Source organism: Hermetia illucens, chromosome 2 (genome assembly GCF_905115235.1).
Source record: "Hermetia illucens chromosome 2, iHerIll2.2.curated.20191125, whole genome shotgun sequence".
Taxonomy (NCBI): Eukaryota; Metazoa; Arthropoda; class Insecta; order Diptera; family Stratiomyidae; genus Hermetia; species Hermetia illucens.
In genome coordinates, this window is record NC_051850.1 from 21711309 (window position 1) to 21732492 (window position 21184).

Sequence of the window (21184 nt, forward strand, 5' to 3'; positions counted from 1 at the left end):
TAAAACAACAAATACTAAAAGTAATATTTACCACAATTCAGGGAGGCGGCATTCATATAGTGAAATATGTGGGTGCAGCAGGAGAAACTGGAAGTTGCTACCCTTATCAAAACTCCAGTAGGCATGAATAACCGAATAATTTCTAAAAGCCTACTCAAAGCTAAAGTGGCAAGCAAAAGACAACCGAGAAAAACCCGGAGCAATAATGGCGCTGGACTGCATTAGCCACATGCTGATTGGCTTCTACAATCGGAGGACGACAAGAATCAACGGCTTTGCCCAGAGCAGAGGCAATTCATCAGGGGCTACCCCATCCCTGATTTGGGGGTAGCATGACCGAAGGTAGGTATTTTTCATTGACTCGACATGGGTGCTCGAAGTGATCATATTTTCCGAAATCAGCATCTCTGCTAAAGTTTCCTCCACTAACCTTGGCCAGTAGACAAATACATGCTGTGGGTCCTACGGGCCTCTATTGTAGTGTTTAAACCTGTACATGAACACGCAATATACTCCAAACCTCGTAAGAAATCGGCTGAGATATAATAAATCTTTCAATGGAATCTGCCCAAACATTTCCTGGTGGTAGGGACCCACCGACTCTTTCCTAAGTGGTCCCAAAATTCATGCTCTCTATTTACAGAGCTCTCCACATCAACGTTCTTCGTCTGTGGTAAAGGAAAGACTTCACAATGCATATCCTCATCACCTCATCTGCCAAGGTGTAATTTGTTTTGAACACACCCTTGGGACTGTCTTCCTATAGACTGCACTCAGGCTATGCGCATTGTATATTTGAAGTACCCTTCTTCAAATTGGGGCTATATGAAGCAAGATCACCTCCATGGCAATAGCCTACCAATATTCCGCGACCCTCCCAGATTCGGCATTGTTCTGGTCAGTGTCATCATTGCCAAATATTTGGTGGGCGGCTTAGAAATAACGATTCCAAATTCTAATGGTAAAGAAACTTCCTTTTTTTCCCTCCGCAAGTATCGGTCCTACACTCTCTAAGCAAACCTTAACAGCACTGATTGCTTCACATGAGTATAACTCAGCATCCTCTGAATACTTATCGACGTGGCGTCTCCGAAACCGGAAGATTTGATACATTATTGCACAGGCTGTTTTCTAGCAGTAGGCCCAGAACGGAGCCCTGTGGGATTTCGCGGAGATAACGTAATTCTGGAGTCCATCGTCGGTGCCCTAGCAAAGTGTTCTTTCTACTAATTAGCTACCAACTGGGACTTTCGTATTAGGTTCCAATTGGCTGTATTTAGGATCAACACCACGCAATATTTGCTGATACAAACCATTTCGTAAATCACAATCTCGGTCAACCCAATAACCGGTATGATGGCATCAATGGTTGTTGTAGCTTTACAGAATCCATACTGCCTATCTGAAAGGCTTCCTTGGCTTTCAGCAATTGGGAGCAATCATTCTAACATTTTCTCCATAGTGTCTGGAAGACAAATGGATCTATTTAAGGATGGCTCATCTGGAGATTTGCCAGCCTTAGAAAGCAGTACAAAATTGTATTCAATGCTAAAGGAAATATTCTCTCGAAACTCCTCGGCGAACCGGTCTGGTCTCGATTTCGCAGCGAACCCGAAGCTTTGTTGTCGCCCATTCTACTGCACATATCCAACAGCTCGTCCGTTGTTACTGCAGGAATTGCCCTCACATTTAGGGATATTAGAAAGGTGCCAACGCCTCTCTTTTGCTGCGTGAATATACCCTGCATGCTTTTCACAAAGAGGATAAAGCACGTGCTCTGTGAGAATGATTATCATCTTCTATAGGAGTGCCCTCAAGACTTTATATTCACCTCCGAGCAGAGCTCTTTAAAACTTCCTTACATGCATGCACTTTTTGCACCTAATCGAATCATTCATCTGATCTCTGAGCCGTTTATCTGGTTCGGTGGAGCGGGACCTGCTCGTAGAGTAATACAAAAACTTGATTCACCTCTTGTTTTGAAATACTTTAAGGATGCAAGTTCGAGCTGATCATTAAAGAACATGGGAAGATACAGACTTGATAAAATAATTAAACAACCCCAATAAGCTTAATGCATATGAGAGTTCGAAAACAGGAATCAACGTAGACCTATATAATAACTTTACCCACCTAAGAAGGCCCCTATTCACTCCTTCTAGACGAAAAGGTAAGAAATATCCTTTTCTTTCTTTTCTTCTGAGCAATTGAATCCAATGCAAAATCCAATATTTAATTTAATAAAATTGTGTAAACCTAACCCCCTCCTTCCCTATTTTTCTGTGGAAGTTCTAATGTCAACACTCCTGAACTACTGGAATAAATAAGAACAGAAAGGCAAATTCTCAATATGGACAAGGCATCCACTTTCGTCAGTGCGAGCAAGGCAAAAGACTATGTTAGTCCTCTTGTAAATTATCATATTTCCTAACAAGAAGTGAATAGAATCAAAGGAAGGAGTGGTCCGCCAAGAATGGTTGGAATCAAAGGAGGTGACACGGTCCCTTCTTCCACTCTCTGGGAGAGGTCTTGGATTCCCAAGATTTCCGCACGAGCGGAAGCGGCAGATCTGCAGTAACTGCAGGTGCAGCGATAAATAACTCTGCGTGGACATCGCCAAGTTAAGTGACTTTACTCCGTTTCAGTGCATTGATAGCCGAAATGATTTCCCTTCTGTTCGGAGGAACAGTCCGTATCCGCATGTTATGGTGACTAGTCATTTCATCCACTAGAGGAGAAACTTCAACGGATGTGATATGTTTAAAAACCATGTTTTTTCCACCTCTTCAGTTGTTCATCATCGTGGATGAGAAGTCGACTGTTGACGTCCTTCACAGGAACACATGCAAGCTCTTTCGAGATGCAGTATACATTCCTGAAATCAGTGGGATCTGCGGGATAATCCGCTTCCCTAACCAGCCCAATAGCAAATTCTCTGTTGTCACGGCGTACACTACGCTAAATTTCTCGGGATTTCGCTCGGAATCGAAGTACAAGCGCGTCACGCCCGCCATCACTTGCAGCGGTCAGTAAAGCCTTCAACCCCTTCCGTTCATCGATCCGCTTCTACGATTCCGTAGTCTGCCAGATTTTGTGACGCCCCTTTCGGGGCATGGTCGACAATGGTGGTCCAATGTTCGTCAATATTCGCAGGCGGGTTATTCAGTATATATGCAGTCCGATCAGCAAGATAGCCCTCCCACTGTCGAGCAACAACTGAGTTATACAAGCGATCGATGTTGATCTTAGGTATCTTGCAGCTCGCCGATCTTGCGCAAGGGAAATAAGGGCCTACCCTGTGATCCCTTTCGAGGTCGATGTCAGCGTCTCTCGTGTTACGCACATCCAACAAACAACTCTTAAATCTACTACTGATCACAAAGTGATCGATCTGATTGCTCGTACGGCGTCGGTCAGTTGAAACCCAACTGATCTTGTGACAGGCTTTTGGCCCGAACAATGTACCACCGATGACGAAACCTCTTACCATTACCTTTGCGGTCGCCATCGCCCAGAATCTGCAGCTTATAAAGCTGGAATTGCCGCTCAAGTTGGAGAAAGTAGGCATTCTGAGGACCCTTGCTACCCTTGCCGAGAAGCGTGCACACATTCCAGAAACCAATTATATTCGGTTTTTGATAGCTGAACGTGATTGTCGTGAAGTCAGCCCCTATCCGAGGCGTTGTTAACGTCGGTAGCAATAAAGTCTCAAAATCTGCAGGTTGCTAGCCCACAAATTTCGATCCCTTTTAGTCACCTTTTACGACAAGCAGGGAAGGCTTTGAGTGTATTCTTACGCCCAAACTCAGAGGGCATGACAAGGCAGCAACACTTGAGTAGGATTCCTTTTGGGTACTTTTTTTATATCGAAGAAGCAATCGCTGCCACGGCAAGACAATATGAAATTGACCCGCTGTTAATCATTTTGATACTTTCCATGTGGAGTCGCCACACCCATTTTCTCGTCGGGGAAAAATAAACGCAGTCCAAACAGGCAAGTAGTTACGAATATGTCCTGACTAGAGATCAATGCCAGAAATCCTGCAGACAGCTTTGGTGTTCCAGGAATACGATGGATAAGACTTGGGGATTTTCGCTACAACAAATTCACTGGATGTCCGGTAATTGGGGCCCAACTTTGGCAACAGCTTGAAGCTGCTAATAGAAACCCATAGCTCTAGTGGCTGTAACGTCCACAAACCATATAATTTGAAGATTCGTCCGTGCAAAGAAATAATCTGTGGTAAGTTTCAAAAGGATGTTTGTCAGATGACCTTGTAGAAGGGACATACAGCAGATGAATCGATAGAGTTGGCGAAGTGCATTAGTTACTACCAAGATTTCAGAAGTTCTTTTGTTAAATCAGCACTTTCTTTTCATACTTTGAATGATATTTCAATTGACCATCGACCATCGTTATTTGGCAGATTGGCCTGCCAGACGAAAGAATAGAAATGTCGATGAATAGTGACAACAAAGCCGGCTGTTAACATACTGACATCTACTGTCAAGGTGGATCTAGAGGGTGAGATTGCAAGGATGTACGTAGTCGAATGGGCTAATTTTACCTTATGCCGATAGGCGAAGATCGTCTTGTGAAAGAATTTGGAACCATTACAGCAGCATTCTAGTTATTTCTCAAAAAAGGTCACACGATAATCCTAGTAGACCTTTTAAGGGTAACCTATTACAAAATCGCCTGGAAAATGGTGTTGGATTCAGCTATCTGTAGCCGAGAAGATCCCCAGATGTGAAAAAGGAAGTGATGCAGACAAAGAACTTTGTAAATAGATAATGCCTGGGAGCAGCACTCTGAGTCTCATATTGCCAGATTGCTTGAAATCACGTTTCCCCTACTTTGTTAAACCTACACTTGCCTTTCCACTAGTCGTCACTGAAGGATCTAGGGCACACCAGGCTGATACAACGTGATCGATGTAGAAGCAGTACTTTTAGGGAATATACTTTCTACAGCCGAAACCGATGACTTTTATCGGACAAGTAAGTCGAAAATGAAAGTAAAACTTCACATCAATGACCGGAGACGACAGCTCAAACACCAAGAAATCCCCTGTCAGGGAACCAGATATGAACACCTTCTACAAATACTTCTTAATTAAAAAGTTTTGTTTTCGCATAAATTAAAACTGCATTGGATACCGAGGTGCACATAAGTTGGCTCATTTATCGCTTCTATCAATGAATTTTCCTTACTAGAGTGCTTTCCGTGAAAAATAAGAAAATGGTTGTGTAAGGAGAAAAGTAATCAATAAAATACGCTTCCACGTGACGAAAGAAGCTACGAGTGAATACGTAGAATGAATGCATGCGTCATGGGTCCCTACTTCCTCTTCGTCCACGTGACTGAATCCGACGTAAGAATAGATTAGGCCACTGGTATTTGGAGTACATATGGTGCCTTGAACCATTAACGATCCAATATCGTATTACGTTCTTAGTCTTCAACGATTCCATTCGTAAAGTAACAAATCCTTACGACATACCAGGAGTCGAAATAGAACAAAAAAATGTTAACCTTTCACCGACATCTCTGCTTTCTACACCTTACTATTCACCTAGTTAGACAATTTTTGAATATCAATTCCCCCCAAAAGTCATGAATAAAACAGAGAAGTTTCCCTATTAAAAACTTCGCCGGTTGCTTGCTAACTTGTAAAATCACGATAGCACAAATTACATTCCACTTGGCGGTGTATGGGCACAGGGAAAACCCCAAACTAAGTCAAAACAGCGTGGAATTTTCAAACCTAATTACATCTCCGGAAATTGTGTACTTTTCGCCAACAGAATGGATGTCGAAAAGTTTTGTCGTTTCCCCTCAACTGAGCACAATCCAAACTCAATAAGGAAAATCTTGATGTCGTTTATCTCTTTCGCACAGATACCGTGAAAATCTTTTAATTACTTTCTATTCACAATGGGGATAACTTTAGACATAGGAAGGAAGCGTAATACAGCGTAGGGGATGAAAACCAAAACTGTTTGCGTCAACAAAACTGACGGAAAGTTTTCAGTTCTACGCGAGGGTGTCTGGTCTATTTGGGAGAAAAAGCAACGTCGACTGGATGGCGATTGCGTGACAAGAAGTAACCATGAAGTTCGTTGCTCAACTCTTTCGCTAATACGCATTGACCCCGTAACTTCACCTGTTGGAAAGAAATCCATCATGCGGCGGTTAGTTACCGTTTGCATACTAATTAGGGTAATAATTCGATCATAAAGCGAAACCACGATTTGTATCGTTAAATTCTAGGGTAGAATTCTTGGGGAAAGTTACCATTTGAAAGCCAAAGTTAAGGAAGGAATTTTTTTGCAATTCATGAAACTCCACCTATAAGGAAATGACCAAAAACCTTAGCCCCGCCGACAGCTGCAAGGAGTCATGTGGCTTTATTGCTGACCTGAGAAAACGCTCGATATTTTAATGTATCCACGGTAACAACCAAGCAACACCACCACACAACCACCAGGGGTGAAAACAAGTGGAATTTTTTTATTGAAAGTAAGACCAGCCATTAACTAAGTAAAGAATTTCGGCTACATTTGCATTCATTTATGCAATCTCAACCTCCAAATTGACTTACTTACGAATTTTTTCCCAGCTGAAACATAAAGATTTTTTTACGATCGATATGTGGCGAGGGCAGGTGTGTCTGCGATTTTTCACCTTGGAATACCTAGTTCTGCCATATGATGTCTGCATACTATAATAACATTAGTCGTAACACTTCAACCTCGGATATTCTGCTTGTTAACGATAATGGAAAAAAAAGTGCAGATATAGATACATGTTTTCAGATGCAAAGGAATCCTCGTCGAGTAAACAGAACTGTTACGGAAAACGTTCAAAATAAAGTGCGATCAACTACTGACCAACGACAACAATAGGTACGCTTTCGTGGGGAGCTTTTACTGGCACAAGGGTGAATAGGGGACTTTTTTATTCCTCTCCGAGGGTTGTAAAAATCTTAAAAAGAAACATTCATTCCAGATCAGCCCCAAGATCGTCGGAGCTAAAACGAGCTCATGTGGTATTTGGACCCATTAAAAATCAGCTCCGATTTTACCAGCGTTGAACCTTCATGACCACCATTTGAATATTATTTCACACGATTTAACTTGACGCCCTTGTGTTTCAGCCTCTTTCAACTTTATTCCGACACATCTCCTTCAGTAGCTCGCTTATATCTTTCATTTTGAGTGCATCGTTCAAACTTTCCCTTTATAAAATTCAATCGCATCCATGACAGTTCGGCAAATCATCCAATCCAAGGCGTTGTCTATAACAATCAGCAGATCCTATGAGAAACTGGGTAACACGGTAATTGGTTTGGCCTGGTCCCCTTTCAAAACATTCTCTAATGTGAGGAATAAGTTTATGCATCCACCGACCCTGCCCAAACTGCGTTGCCTGAGATTATGCGACTCTAACACTATCACAGGCTTGCGTTCTGTGTATAAGCGAACATGTCGACTGACCTGCGAGTTTGCAGGCTCCTCCGCTCTTACAGGTGACCAATATAACAGAATGGATCAACTACGCTACTCATACGCCGTGTGAGTAGCTTTCTTCATCAGCCATCAGTTGAATTCTTTCCAACCAAGACACTATTTCTATAGCATAGATCTCTATATCCTTTGGATTTGTCACTGTGAAAAAACTACCAAATTATCCGCAAAGTCAACAATTGTATCCTTTTCTTGGATAGGGTTCATTGTGAATTACATACCACAGCAAACGACCCTGTACTGAGTCTTGCAGATGTAATTATGAAAGATAAACTCTGAGCTACCCAGTTGAAGCTAGAATCGCCTAGTTAATAAGAACTCCTTCGAGTTCCACTTTGAAATTAAGATCTGAAATAATTAATTAAAAATAATAATAATGAATTATTCAGACGATCATGACGCCAGAGAAAGGGCATTTCAAGTTCATTGTTGGAAACACTGAATTTGCACTCAGGTTTCCCTCACATTCAATCGGAAACTAATTCCATTTCTGTCAAAGCAAGGACCAAACAAAAGCTCAAGTCCTGTTCCTGTCAATGTCTTCTGTAGCGGTCGACACCTTATCGGTATTATATACAGCGTACTGGACAAAAAATCAAAGGCAGCGGAAACTGATCAAGAGGAAACTTCTCTCAATTATGGATTAAACTATGCTTCAAGTGACTGGCAGTGGGGTGCTAATTACAATCAAACATTCACTCCCCTCCGAACCCGTCTTCTTCTTCTCTGGCTTTCCTTACGATCGTGTTGCTTTACGTGCCTCCGTGACGAGCTCTCTCCCGTTCATTTTATCTTTTATATACATATATCCCCTATGGTTTTTCCTCTCCCATGTACGGACCATTGTTTGACAGTTTGTCGGAACTCCTTACTGTCAGATTCCCTTTTCTACTTTCCTTTTTCTGCAGGGACTTTAACCTTCGCATGCTCAATGGTTTCTCGTTTCTAAGGATAACACCGACCTTGTTGATTTCAAGATTATGCGCTCCACTGTGAAGTCTATGATTAGAACGGTTGTTGAGCGTCAAGACTGCCATTTCTCACGATGATTTGTAACGGTTTTGGTCCCACACTTGCTACTCCCGGAACATCACTCAATCTTTACCATCTTGCATCAATTTCGCTGATTCCACAGTCAACTTCCCACAATCCTGCGACCTGCTATGTTCTAGCTTCTCTGACGTTTACTTCCTCGACCACTGCGCCCTCTACGCCTCTTGTAGGTGGACACTGCTACAAATCTCTCGCCATTCCCCTACCCTACTCTAGCTCCAAAATCTTCTGAAGATAGGCCTAGTACTGGCTGATCGCACATTTCTGTCACCTCATAGTAAACAGCAGCATGGTTCCGTGAGACATCGATCTACTGCTTCAAATCTCCTGACCTTTACCAACTTTGTTGCTAAATGCCGTAATTCACGATAGGCGATACACGCTATTGATACTGATTTCTCCAAAGCCTTTAATACCACAATATTTTCCCCTCCAAACTCTCCTTCCACTCAACTTCACCTCCTCAATCATCTCATGGATATCTTCCTACCTATAAAACCGTTCCTGCAGAGTTTCTTTTCGTGGTTACTAATCCCTTCTCTTCTCCTTTTTCTCTGGTGTTCCCCAAGGCTCAATACTTGGCCCCCTAGTATTCCTACTTTTTTATTGATGAACTTTACCTTAATCCAGCCGTAGATACTCTCTAATACAGAGGTTTACTGCATGCACTGATAACAGAATTGCGGCCAGATAAATTCTTGCTCGTAATAGATTTTCTGGGTTTAATATCGCGTGTACAACTTAATTTGGCCCGTTTTTGAAGATACCAAAAATAATATATTATTCGAAGTATTAGCCATCGTAAGCCAGAAACATATGGATTCTGTCGCGGAACAACGATTCATTTTTTGAAGTCAAGAATGAATCGAACCAATTTTTGGCACCCTGTTCTGAAGCAGAACGTATTCTAATCAAAGCGTTCTGGATAGATCAAAATAAATGGCAGTCGAAAGGGGCGAGGTAAAGACTATCAAGTAAGTGAACCCTGAATTTCTCATTTCAACGCAATAAAAAGTAAACTTGTTGCGCAAAACTCAAAAGTTTCTAAACAATATTTGGTTGACAAACGTGACACTTGAAAGTATAACAAAAGTCGGCTATCGTCGTCAACCATCTATAGCAGTTAGAGCTATCTTTTGGAAACGGACCAAATTAAGTTGTACACCCAAAATTCATGGGTGCGACAGATTTGATGCCTCATATGGCTGCCTCCAAGAATTCCAATTCCCCCTAGTTATTGATGTCTTTATTCTGAAATCCCTGCAGAACTTTGGTAACTCAAAATCACTATCCATTTTCAGACTTGTGTTTGCAATTTCGTGAACGACATTTCTGCGTGTGAGTGTCGAAGGTACCCAAATGAAATTTAATTGAAGTTGATGTGTGATGCAAGCCTCGCCTCTCCCTTTCCCAAGAGTGACAGTTGCAACAAGAACTCCAGGTCAAAGATAGATGGGTATAATTATTATGGCCCCATAATGGAGAGACTGGCGAGCCATTGTAGTCAGTATAAGACCTTAATAATTTCCCTCTTTTTTACCTTTGGTCCCATACTGAGTTCCACCGATAAACACGAGTCGTATCCATCCCACCAAGTTTTACCTACCGGGTTTCTTGTAGAAAAGGCCCCACTTGCCCTTATTTATTACATGCTTCAAATGCGTTTTGTATCCGGTGTCACTTCTAAATATTGGCCTCATTTGATGAGTCAAAGCTGTTCTTTAAAAAGATATGATTCGAATTCATCCAGATTTATCTTTCGGATACAGACAGGACTGTCAGAGAAGTTCTAGACCACATCCACCTATCAACAAATAGAGTGTGTGCATCAACATATGCCTATGGGCACTACTTGCCTTGTTTATTAAGACTTGCAGTTCGCTTACTATAAGTTCCACAAAACGCCCCCCTGTGAACACTCCATTCGTGAAAGAGTGCACATGATTTTATCAAACAAATGTAATTAAGCCAACTCTGTTTCACTGTATGGTAATAATCAGCCTATAGCCTTCCCATTGTGCTTTCTGGAGATTAATATTATACGCTAAAACGACAATCGAACCCCTCCAGTATTTCCATTAGGACTATGATAACTGTCTTTTTCACACTAAAAGGATGCAGTCTTACAGTTGCCAACTAAACTAGTTGAGATGCAGAGGGTAGGATATCAAACCGATATGGTTCTCCACCGGCTTCTCTAAAATTTCTACCATGAAGTAAGCCAGATTAATTGCTCTACTAACTTTGACCCGGGATTGGCCCTGGTTTAGCTTTTCTGTGAAGACCACAATAAGCTGACTCCATGTGGTCCATATGTAGCGAAGTGTTGTTGTTTCATGAATAAAATCCACTGTCGTATGGCCGTAGGATAAATTGCAACCACCAGAAAATACGGCAAAATTTGGACCAAGCAATTTGTAGGGTACACATATGTTTACCGTCCATTTCAACTTACTCAAAAGCTACAATCGAGTTAGCTAATTTCTAATCGTCTTTGTTTACCCTGTTGAACAGAATTTCACCACTCCTTTTTACCTGGGAAGTACGCCTCTGGAACCCTTTTTGAAATTTCTTTCTCAAATATTATTAGCTCCAATTCTGCACTGCCCCAAAAGGATTAACCGGGTAAAGTATTCCCTATCCCTAATAGAATTTCTTCCACCAATTCTTTTTAATTTAACGGATCTTTTTATTTAAATGTTCGGTTTTAATCCAACTATTCACCTCCCCCCTTCCCAATGTTCTGGTTTTGTTAAAATTGCCGCAGCAATTCATAAGATCCTTGATGTATACGGAGAAAATATTACAAGCACAGGAAAAGGGTGACTTGGACCTTAACGATACGTCAGATACCGAATGGGGCCCCAGAAATTGTTCAACATCTTGCCAATGCCGAGTACCTCGTAGCTATGAGGAGCGATTTGCATACCGAACATATTCCAGTTTATGGAACTGGAAAATTCTGGTATGTATGTTGAAGAATATTTGAGAAAAACATAACTTTCAGCCAGCACCTCTAGTTAGCCCAGTTGCACTGTGTAAATAAAGTCATTTGAGTGGAAAGGCCCCATCGAAAAGACAAAGTCATCCCACTTCACAACATCACTAGGGTCAACGTTGTATGAAACGTCAAAACCGTTGTCTAAGAACTCAAATGGAAGATTCTCCGTCATTCCTGATCCCAGATATTTTCAGAACACATCTCTCTTCGGACACAGAAAACCGGAGTCGGTCCCATTTGTATGAAACAGTGACCCGCACCTGTCAAGGAAACTTTATTCAATACAAAACACATAAACCGAAGTCAATAATTCTGTTGTTGGCAGTTAATGGACTTAAAAACTAACAATAAAAGAATGAATGACTTACAGATATGTCAAGCAATTTTATGCTTTAAATCATTGTCCCAGCCTGGAAAAGAAAGAAGATATATTAGGATTATTGAAGGAAAAATTAAACAGCTTAAATATTTTATACCACATATCCTGAGATGGTGTTCACCAGTAAAATATTTAAACTTCTGTGAAACAATTTAAAAAATAGCACCATTAGTTATGAGGTTCTCCCTAGATTACTCCTATCCCTGTAGCACAAGGACAGTTAGCTCTTAAAAAAAGAAAAGAACCTCCCCATTCCTAATAGTTCCACTGAATCCTGCACCACTCGCTTTGACATAAGGTAAGCCAGCAAGCATTTGAACTAATTCTTGGGTTAGATTCATAATCGTCGTATTTCATTCCACATATCTATTCTCGAATGTATTATTTCACGGAGACACAGATTAAAGGATACCAGATGAAGACGCTATATAAAAGAAACGACTGAACGTCCTTTCGCTACGCGCTCCCCTAAATAGGGACATAGAGACCATGTAAATATTCGCAAATTTCATCTATTGCATCAAAAACTTCATCTATAGCAGCTGAGTTTATGGCCGACTGCATTCCCCACCTCTTTTTCAGGCACCTTAGATGCTGGACAGCCGACTACTAAAGCCCTAGCGAAAAAAATCGTCTTTAACACGATAAAAGTAGTAGCCTTTGTAACAGATTATACAATGCAACATTATATCCACCCCTTTGACATCGAGGTTGTCGGCGACGGGGCATCAGCTCCCGCATCTACATTCAATCTAGGTACTTCACTTGTGGACTGGGGCTTGAGATGTCAGCCCTTGGCTCCAAGTTAATATACAGTACTTCTTTGGGCAAGGTACTGGAGTACATAAAAAATAAAGTCGACTGGCTCAAATTTACTATTCTCGTGTGCCAAGTAATAACGACTATGTAATAACTTCGCTTAAAGTGCCTCTTATCCACAAGTTAGACTTGATCGTCAATCCTTTTTCAGACCACAAGTACAAGTGAACATACATTCCCCTCTTCTCTTTTCTTTCTATGTGGCGATTTTAACCCCATGAGCAACTGGTCTAATTATCCTAGCTTTGCTATTCTTTTCAGTAACCCTCCTGTCACTTTCTTCTTTCATGAACACTTGGTCTGACTCATGGTCCAACAACGCTGAAAACAACTTGGACCGCATCCCCGATATGTTCTTTCAATCGTGCCTGAGTGCTACCTTTCCCTACTTTCTCCTACATTGTCGTTTACTAAAATCGACGCTCATCATCTAAATCTTGATTAGTATCATGACGGCACCCAAAAATGTCAAGCCGTCTTAATCCCACGCTATCAATTCCTGCAACCTTACTAAATCTTTCCTGACTTCCACCTATGTATCTTGCTGGCTTCACGGTAAATACCCAACAAAGCCCAGTGATTTAGAATTTGTTTGATTCTTTTCCGTGTTCACTTCCTAACTCCTTGGCTCTTCTAAGTTTTTTCTTCGTTCAGTCTGTTATCTATGGACTTTCTGCCCCCTTATTCCTTCCTTGATTGAGTTCCACTAAGCCTCTCATAGATAGAGACCATTCTTATTCCTAAGAATTCTTTCTTTGGTCGACCTGGTTTTCTATTCATTTCCGAGTTAACTATGAACACTATATCTTCTTCCCTCTATGCATAATTTTCAATGAAAGTCTCGCAAACTGCTACTTTCAACACCTTTGCAGGAAGACCTTATTACTCCCATTTATTAAAGCGATGGCCCTACTCTAACTGTGAACTACCGGCCTATCTCACTCCGCACTTCTTGTTTCAAAATCCTGGAAGGTTAGGTTAACGACGCGCTTCCAATCACGTGGCACGGAAAAGAAATTTCAATGAAAAAGTGGTAAGAGAGAATAATTCTCATCCCAGACCCGAATGTTCTCTCTACAGCCCTGTGTCGCCTCAGTTGCAGTACTTTCCTTCACCTGAAAACATATGAGTTTTGGGTCAGGAATCCGACCCCTTATATATAATATTTTCATCGCAACAGATTCGTCCCCAAATACTTTTTACTCCATCTTCCATCAATTATCAAATAGCTCGTGTACCACCTTTTTAACCAAATATACAGAGTTTTCTTTGAAATATTTACTCAACTTCTGCTCTTCCTTTAGAATTTCTCCAAAGACCTGCGTTAGGCCTCTTATGATTTATATTTTTTATTAATGAACTCGTCAACCCGTGCACACTTTACGCTTAAATTGTTTGTCTCTGTGTCGGCTCCGTTGGCCCCGCCTTCTTTTAATCTATCATACTTTAGACACTGCATTGGAGCTTAGTAAATAAGTTGACATTATAGGCCAGCAAATACCAGCAAAACTGGATTTGAACCATCGACAGTAAGCTTATATTGGACTCCCACGACTGCGCCTTGGTAGCCGGGCTTCCAAATTATTCAGCGTTCCTCTTTACCTCAATCCATCCCTTTTGAATAATTTTTAACTGTCTCGTTAGAAATAATTCTTGAACGCTGCTCTGATATTTGTCTCCCTTCCGTGATTCGTTGAATCTGCAAGGTGCAAATTCTCCCGATCCCTCTACTTTAAACAAAATCCCCGCGTGGATCATTTCCAGCTCCGCATGCTCAATTACCCTTACAAGCAACAACGTCAAATCTTCCTTGATAGATATACCCTTTTCAAGATATTTCATAGAGGTTTGGTTATCAGTATTTCAAATAATGAAATTAAGGAAAGTTCTTCCGTTTTCGATTGCAAAGTGACTTATTCAATAAATATCGTCCTTCGAAAACGGATTGTTCCTTTCTTCAGTGTTTTTCCTGAACACAGAAGAAGGGAACAACTGATTCCTGAAAGACGATATTTGCTAAATAAATGATTTCAGTTTTATCAGTCTTTTTAGGGGCTTTAATTGCTTGATAGACAGCACCACCTCCTCGGTTATTACCTTTGCATTGCTTCCCGTAATACACGTAGTGTCGTCATTTTGAAGTTTCTTTTGCGGAGTTCGACAGGTACCTTTTCCGATATTACATTGGTTTTAAAACGCGCTGCAGTTTGGCTCCCTCAACGTTTCAACGATGTTTCTTTTTCTAGTCTTAAGCAACTTTTTTACCTCCCCCCAAGGGTAATAAGTAATTGAAAATTCTATCCTCTGGGTATTGTTCCATTAAGTAAATAAAGAACTAAACTGTAATTACTTCATCTTAAATCCCTAAAAACACAATACATATTTTATTTTATCCGGTAAAATTGGGCTAAATTGATTCTAACGAATGACAAACCAGACTAGAATCCGATATACATCCAAATACAATTTCAAATAAAGCGCTGAACGTACCTACAAAAGGCAAACAAAGTCTCGTTCAAACAATTCCTAAGTTCTGCTAGTATCATACCAAGAAATTTCCTAGTAAATAGTAGACACTCCCAACACGGCAGAACCGACGGCCAATTTCAACAAAGCACGAAAACAAAGCCAATTTTCCTTGATTTCCGCATTTTTCACGATTCTATGTACACACGTACAAATGTCAGGAACAAAAATAAAGTAAAATTCGCGGGAAAGCCAACATTCCGATAACCTTAGACTTATTGAACTCATTCTATACCGAGAAAACCGACTTACTATGCCTTGGGGTAGGTAAGAAGGACACGTTACACCCACTGAAGGATGAAGAGAAAGTCGTATTTTTACTGATTCGTATTTGGGTGTCTTTTGAAAATTAATTGTGAGGCAGGATTGTGGGTATTATTCGTGGATATTTATATGAAATGATAATTGTTATGGTTTGGTAAGGTTCTGGTCTGATTGGGAATAAATTAGATAAAATTTCCACTGAAAGACTTTCAAAAATGACATCTGCTTTAGTTGGGAGAACTTAGGGAGAAGGGAACTCTCTTTGTAATTATCACTAAGGTGCCGACAAGATGAACAGAATTGGCCATGACCATGCCTGGGCTGAAAAATTTAATGAATCCAACGTCTCACTTTTTTCATTGCGAAACACCAAGTGTCAATATCTCATTGATCGGTTTTCCTCTACTGTTTCCACTGGAAAAATTTAAAAGCCGATTTTCAATCATTTGCGAGAATTCAGACACTTCTCAGGAACTGTAGAGAGAGAAGACTCGTTCTTAAGCCCGTTCCCGTGATACTTCCAGAGATATTTGGCTAATATTAGAAGCACAACTGACATATTCGTCTAAGGTTATGTGACCGAATTCAAGCACTCCAGTTGATGACTGACCGGACCACTTGGGAAGCAACTTATGTGCTCTTTTGTGGTCCACGGACCCCCATTTTGAGTTAAACAGTGACGGCTTCATCCAAAGCAGAGGCAACTCATCAGCCGCTGCCTTTCGGTCATGCTGCTCCCAGGGCAGAGGTGAGGCAGCGTCTTATGAGCTACCTCTGCCCTAGACGAAACCGTCAGTCACTTTTTTTGAAAACTTGGATGTTTAACTCAAAAATGGTGGTCCGTGGACGACAAGAGAAAAAGTGAGTTGCTTCCCAAGTGGTCCGGACTCTCAGCATCCTCAACGAAAAATTCACTTCGATCTAATTTAGGTCTGAACATACGACAGATTTCACTTCAATATAATTCGCACTCATGTTATGTTTGCGGTTATATATAAAGTGCGATTACCACCAGTCGCCACTTTCGGTCAGGTTGCTCTCAGGGCAGAGGTGAGGTGCGCTGGACGAAACCGTATGTCAACTTTTTCAAAATATTTCTTGATTATATTCGCCGTTCATATGAGTTCACTTTATATGATCATGACGTTATAAACGTTTTAGATTGGGGTAAATTCACGTGAAATACCAAACTCTGACCTTCTATAACTTTACTAAACGTTGTATTTTTTCAAACTTCCAAAAATTGTGTATTACATCATTACCTATGACGGCACCAAATTTTGTACTTCAAGGATAACCTTAAGCGGAGTAATAGTATTATTAACTTTATTTGAATAGATATCGGGATGGGATGTATTAGGTTGTTGCGAATGAAATGGCCGTTTTGTTAATCAAGTGAAGTTAATAGCGATTTTGATGTATCAAACCACCACCAGCTGGCGCTGTTGGTGTTGAATATTGAAGTATAAATACTCCTACATTTAATAAAGGAGTCATTTCAGTTTTGACCATCGTTGGGATAACAGGGAATAGAAAGGAAAAAAAGGATGGAAAAAAACCAAGAATGTATGAATTCAAACTCGGTCATAAAGCCGCGGAGGCGACCAAAAATCTTAACAGCGCATTTGGAGCTGATACGGTAAGCGAACGAACCACACGGCGGTGGTTCGAAAAATTCCGGCCAGGCGACATAAACCTTCAAAGTGGGCCACGCGGACAGCCAGGACCATCGATTGACAACGAGGAGCTGCGTTTACTAGTCGAATCCGACACACGTCAGTCTGTGAGAGACATTGCAGAGAAACTGGGCGTACACTATTCGACAGTTTCCTGGCACTTGCAACAACTTGGAAAGGTGAAAATTTCGACAAATGGGTTCCGTATGCCCTCACGGAGCAAAACATGGCGCTTCGAATGGAAATTTGCAGTTATTTACTCTCCCGCAACAGAAGCGATCCCTTTTGGCACAGAATAGTGACATGTGATGAAAAGTGGATATTATACGACAATCGTCGCCAATCAGCGCAATGGCTAGATGCTGATAAGCCACCGAAGCATATGCCGAAACCGAGCCTCCATCCGAAGAAGGTAATGGAGACTGTTTGGTGGTCTACAAGTGGAGTTATCCACTATTCTTTCTTGGCACCTGGAGAAACGGTAAATGCACAGAAATACTGTGTCCAACTCCAGGAAATGCACCAAAAATTGAGTATTCAACGACCGAGATTGGTCAACAGAGATGGTGTGATACTCCTTCACGACAATGCACGACCTCATGTTTCTAGAACAACGGTTCAAAAGTTGAACGAATTACAGTCTGAGACTTTGCCTCATCCACCATATTTACCGGACCTTTCGCCAACCGACTACCACTTTTTTAAGCATTTGGATAATTTTTTGGCGGAATAACAATTGAGGAAAGAAGAGGTCAGCAAAATTGCCTTCATTGAGTTTATCAACTCCTGAAAATTGGACTTCTACGAAACGCATAAATGCTCTTGAATCTCGCTGGGAGAAGTCTTTTGAATCGACTGACACCTATTTTGATGAAATAAATAAATTTTTGTAAGCTTTACAGTCGTTTCAAATTTTTGTACAAAAACGGCCATTTCATTTGCAACAACCTAATATTTTAAGGCCTAGATTTTGTATAGGTCCACCATTATGATTTTTTTCAGAGTTTCGGTTGGATAGGTTCTGAGAACGAGACCCTTTACACTTGTCGGGGCATACATTTTGGGCCTTCATTCCCCTATGTTTCACCCAATATCAGAAATAAATAAATAAGATCAGTTTCGAAAAATACAAATGGAGCCCTTTCATTTGATAACCCCAAATGATCATATTCTATGAAATAAGTGTACCCCTTCCACATGCCTGCGCCCCGTATGGAAAATGGTGCCACTTATTGTATGTAAAGGGATTCACAGGCCACATGTTCTCACCAAATTTCATGGCAATAGCGTTACCCCTTTCCAAATAAATCGGGTGAAGCAAACATAAATCCTTAAAACCAAAGCTGAAACCGTGGTGACTTTCATAATGCTCCGGAAAACGCACGACACCTCACACAAGCGGCAAAAAATCGACCAATAATTGAAATTGATTGACAAAAAAAATCTAGCAGACTTCGGAAATTTTCATTATTTCTGAGAAAAAAAAAACGTAACACACTGTAAATACAACACCGAATTGAATTACTCTTATATAAGAGGCCCTACAGAGAGCAGAGCAGATCAAAGTTTTAGCTCTGGTGAACCCGAGAAGCACTCAAATCACCAGCAAGCATGTCAAACCATCATTGTTTTCCTCAGCCTTTGGTCTTTCCCCCTTTTGGTTCCTGCCAATTACATAACCTACAATCCAAAACGCCTTTCTCATAATTTTTTCACAATGGATCCAATTCATCCGATCTCGGATGGCCTCATTTCCAATGTGATAATAATGTGTTGCACCACTGTTGAAACGCAATATCTTCCTCTCCATCACCGCAAGGCAGCGCTCTTTTTATTGGTAGTCAGCTGGCATTCAGAACCAAAGAGGTGTAAAAAGCGGACGACACTGCGGTAGCTTTTGGATTTGAGACATTTGTTGATCCGTCGACCACAAAAATCGCTAGTTGTGGAACACCACTTCATTCAAGTTGCGTTAATTCATAAATCAATTTCATAGCGCAGTTCGCCGTTGGCGTTATTCCGGGACACAAAAATCGCTTAGTTCTAGAGAGGTAACTTTCACTGACAGTAATAGCGACTGTTTCATTGAGGTCGGTTGTGGTAAAGTTCCGTCTTATTCAAATTTTGTCAAGACTATGCTGCATAAGACGATAATTCCACAATTCGCTTAATCTGCGTAGAATGGAGTGTAGGGCACTGGGCGTTGGATGTCTCGTATTACAGTGATCATCAGAATGGAGACTGCCTTTATTTTTCCATTCTGCCAATATCCTGCTTTTCTGCCAACCAGTGCCAGTGCGTTCCTTACGTCGTTTTATCGGTGGGTCGAGTCGCAAGGCAGCAATAAACCTTTACAGTCAGGAACGATAACAAAATATCTGCGTCTTATGAGGATATAGTCAATTTGCGTTTTATTGTTCCCGTAGGATGAGACGAAGATGAGGATAAGGATAAGGATGAGATGGTTTGATAAACCGGGCATCGATAAGTACAAGGTTTCGAGTGCCCGCAAAATCAACTATACGAATGTCACCCTCATTGCGTGCCCCAAACTCTTTTCCTCCGTGACAGTTATTGCCGTCCGCTTTTCAGTTATACAACCATTGAGATGACTCACAATGGCGATATTGTCTTTGGCGGGCAGATTAAGGGGCTCTGCATCACTTAATTGCTAGAAGGTATCCTTCTCGACATCAGGTCAACTTATCTGTTATGAGGTCGCCGTGAAGGTGAGCTTCATCAGCTAGTCATCAAATCGCTCGACTTCTTTATCGGCGTCAAGCCAACCGTCAGAGATGACAACCTCGATACCACATTAGTCATTTTTACCGCATTGTAGACGGCAGATATAAATGCGCCTTTTTCGAAGGGCTCTTTGGAATTCCTTCGCCTTTCCAACAAGTGTACCCATGTTCGAACAAATAAACAAATTCTCATTTCCTTTTTGTCAATGATTTCAGGGGATTCCGCTGAAGATCGCAGCAGGTGGATTGACAAAAAGGAAATTAGAATCTGTTTATTTATTTGGACACGAATTCTGTCAATGGAAACACGCCTGGCGCAACACGCAATACTATAAAGAGTACTAATATTTGCCATGCAAACATGGATTCGTTTCGTTTAGACTGATTTGCCTTCGTCCTGCGTAGAAGAAACTGATCTGAATATGAAGGGTCGCTTGCGCGGTGGCACACATCGATAGACCATTCCAAAGGCAGCATGTGGGAACCGGTTTAATGTCAACAGGATGATTTGCAAGGGGATACCGCTATTGTCACCGGTTAAAGTGAAGTTTGATTTGAAAAGACCATCAGATTGGCGAAAGCATTTGGGGTTTCCCCGGAACAGTGTAAATCAAACAAAGATGGTGGGTGATTTAGGTATAGCGACAATATTAGCAACAATTTTCGCCACGACATTAGATGGACAGCGAAGCGGAAGCACTTTGGTAGCCCAGGATATCTTATAAAGCAACCAAGAGGAGGTGCGTTGCAGCGGGGGCCCAGAATGATCACACACGATCCAGCATAAGGTTGATGAAGTTTATTTTGGGTCCGAAAAATTGACCAATCTTTGAAAGGAATAGCATGCGATGCTAGGATCTCAACGCAGTGCTCCGAGTCCAAATTTTGATTAATGTTATGAAAGTTTCGAGTATTAATTCAATTTGAATTTGCATGAGCGAAATGGTATGACTAAGGCAATCCTCCTTAAAAAAATTCAATTTATAATTGCCAATGTTATTCGTAACTCTCCCAAACACTGAAAATATTTTATTGTCGGATGCTGTAGCATTTTATACAATAATTCATTATTCCTCACAAATGCAAATTAAAATTCTGTTCTTATTTCACGCATTTATAAAATTAACTCTAATATGCCATTCGACTGCATCAAGAGCTGGCACAGATTTCAGCACCAGCTGGTTTTAGCTAG

General features: G+C 41.1%; 1 protein-coding gene across 1 annotated transcript in view; it reads right to left on the reverse strand.

Annotated features, from left to right (window-relative positions):
• LOC119647917 (neuronal calcium sensor 2) overlaps positions 1-21184 on the reverse strand; it is a 628794-nt gene that overhangs the window by 464016 nt on the left and 143594 nt on the right. The window contains exon 2 of the mRNA XM_038049241.1: positions 11953-11994. The gene's annotated coding sequence lies outside the window, so the exon portion shown is untranslated. The remainder of the gene's footprint in view (positions 1-11952; positions 11995-21184) is intronic.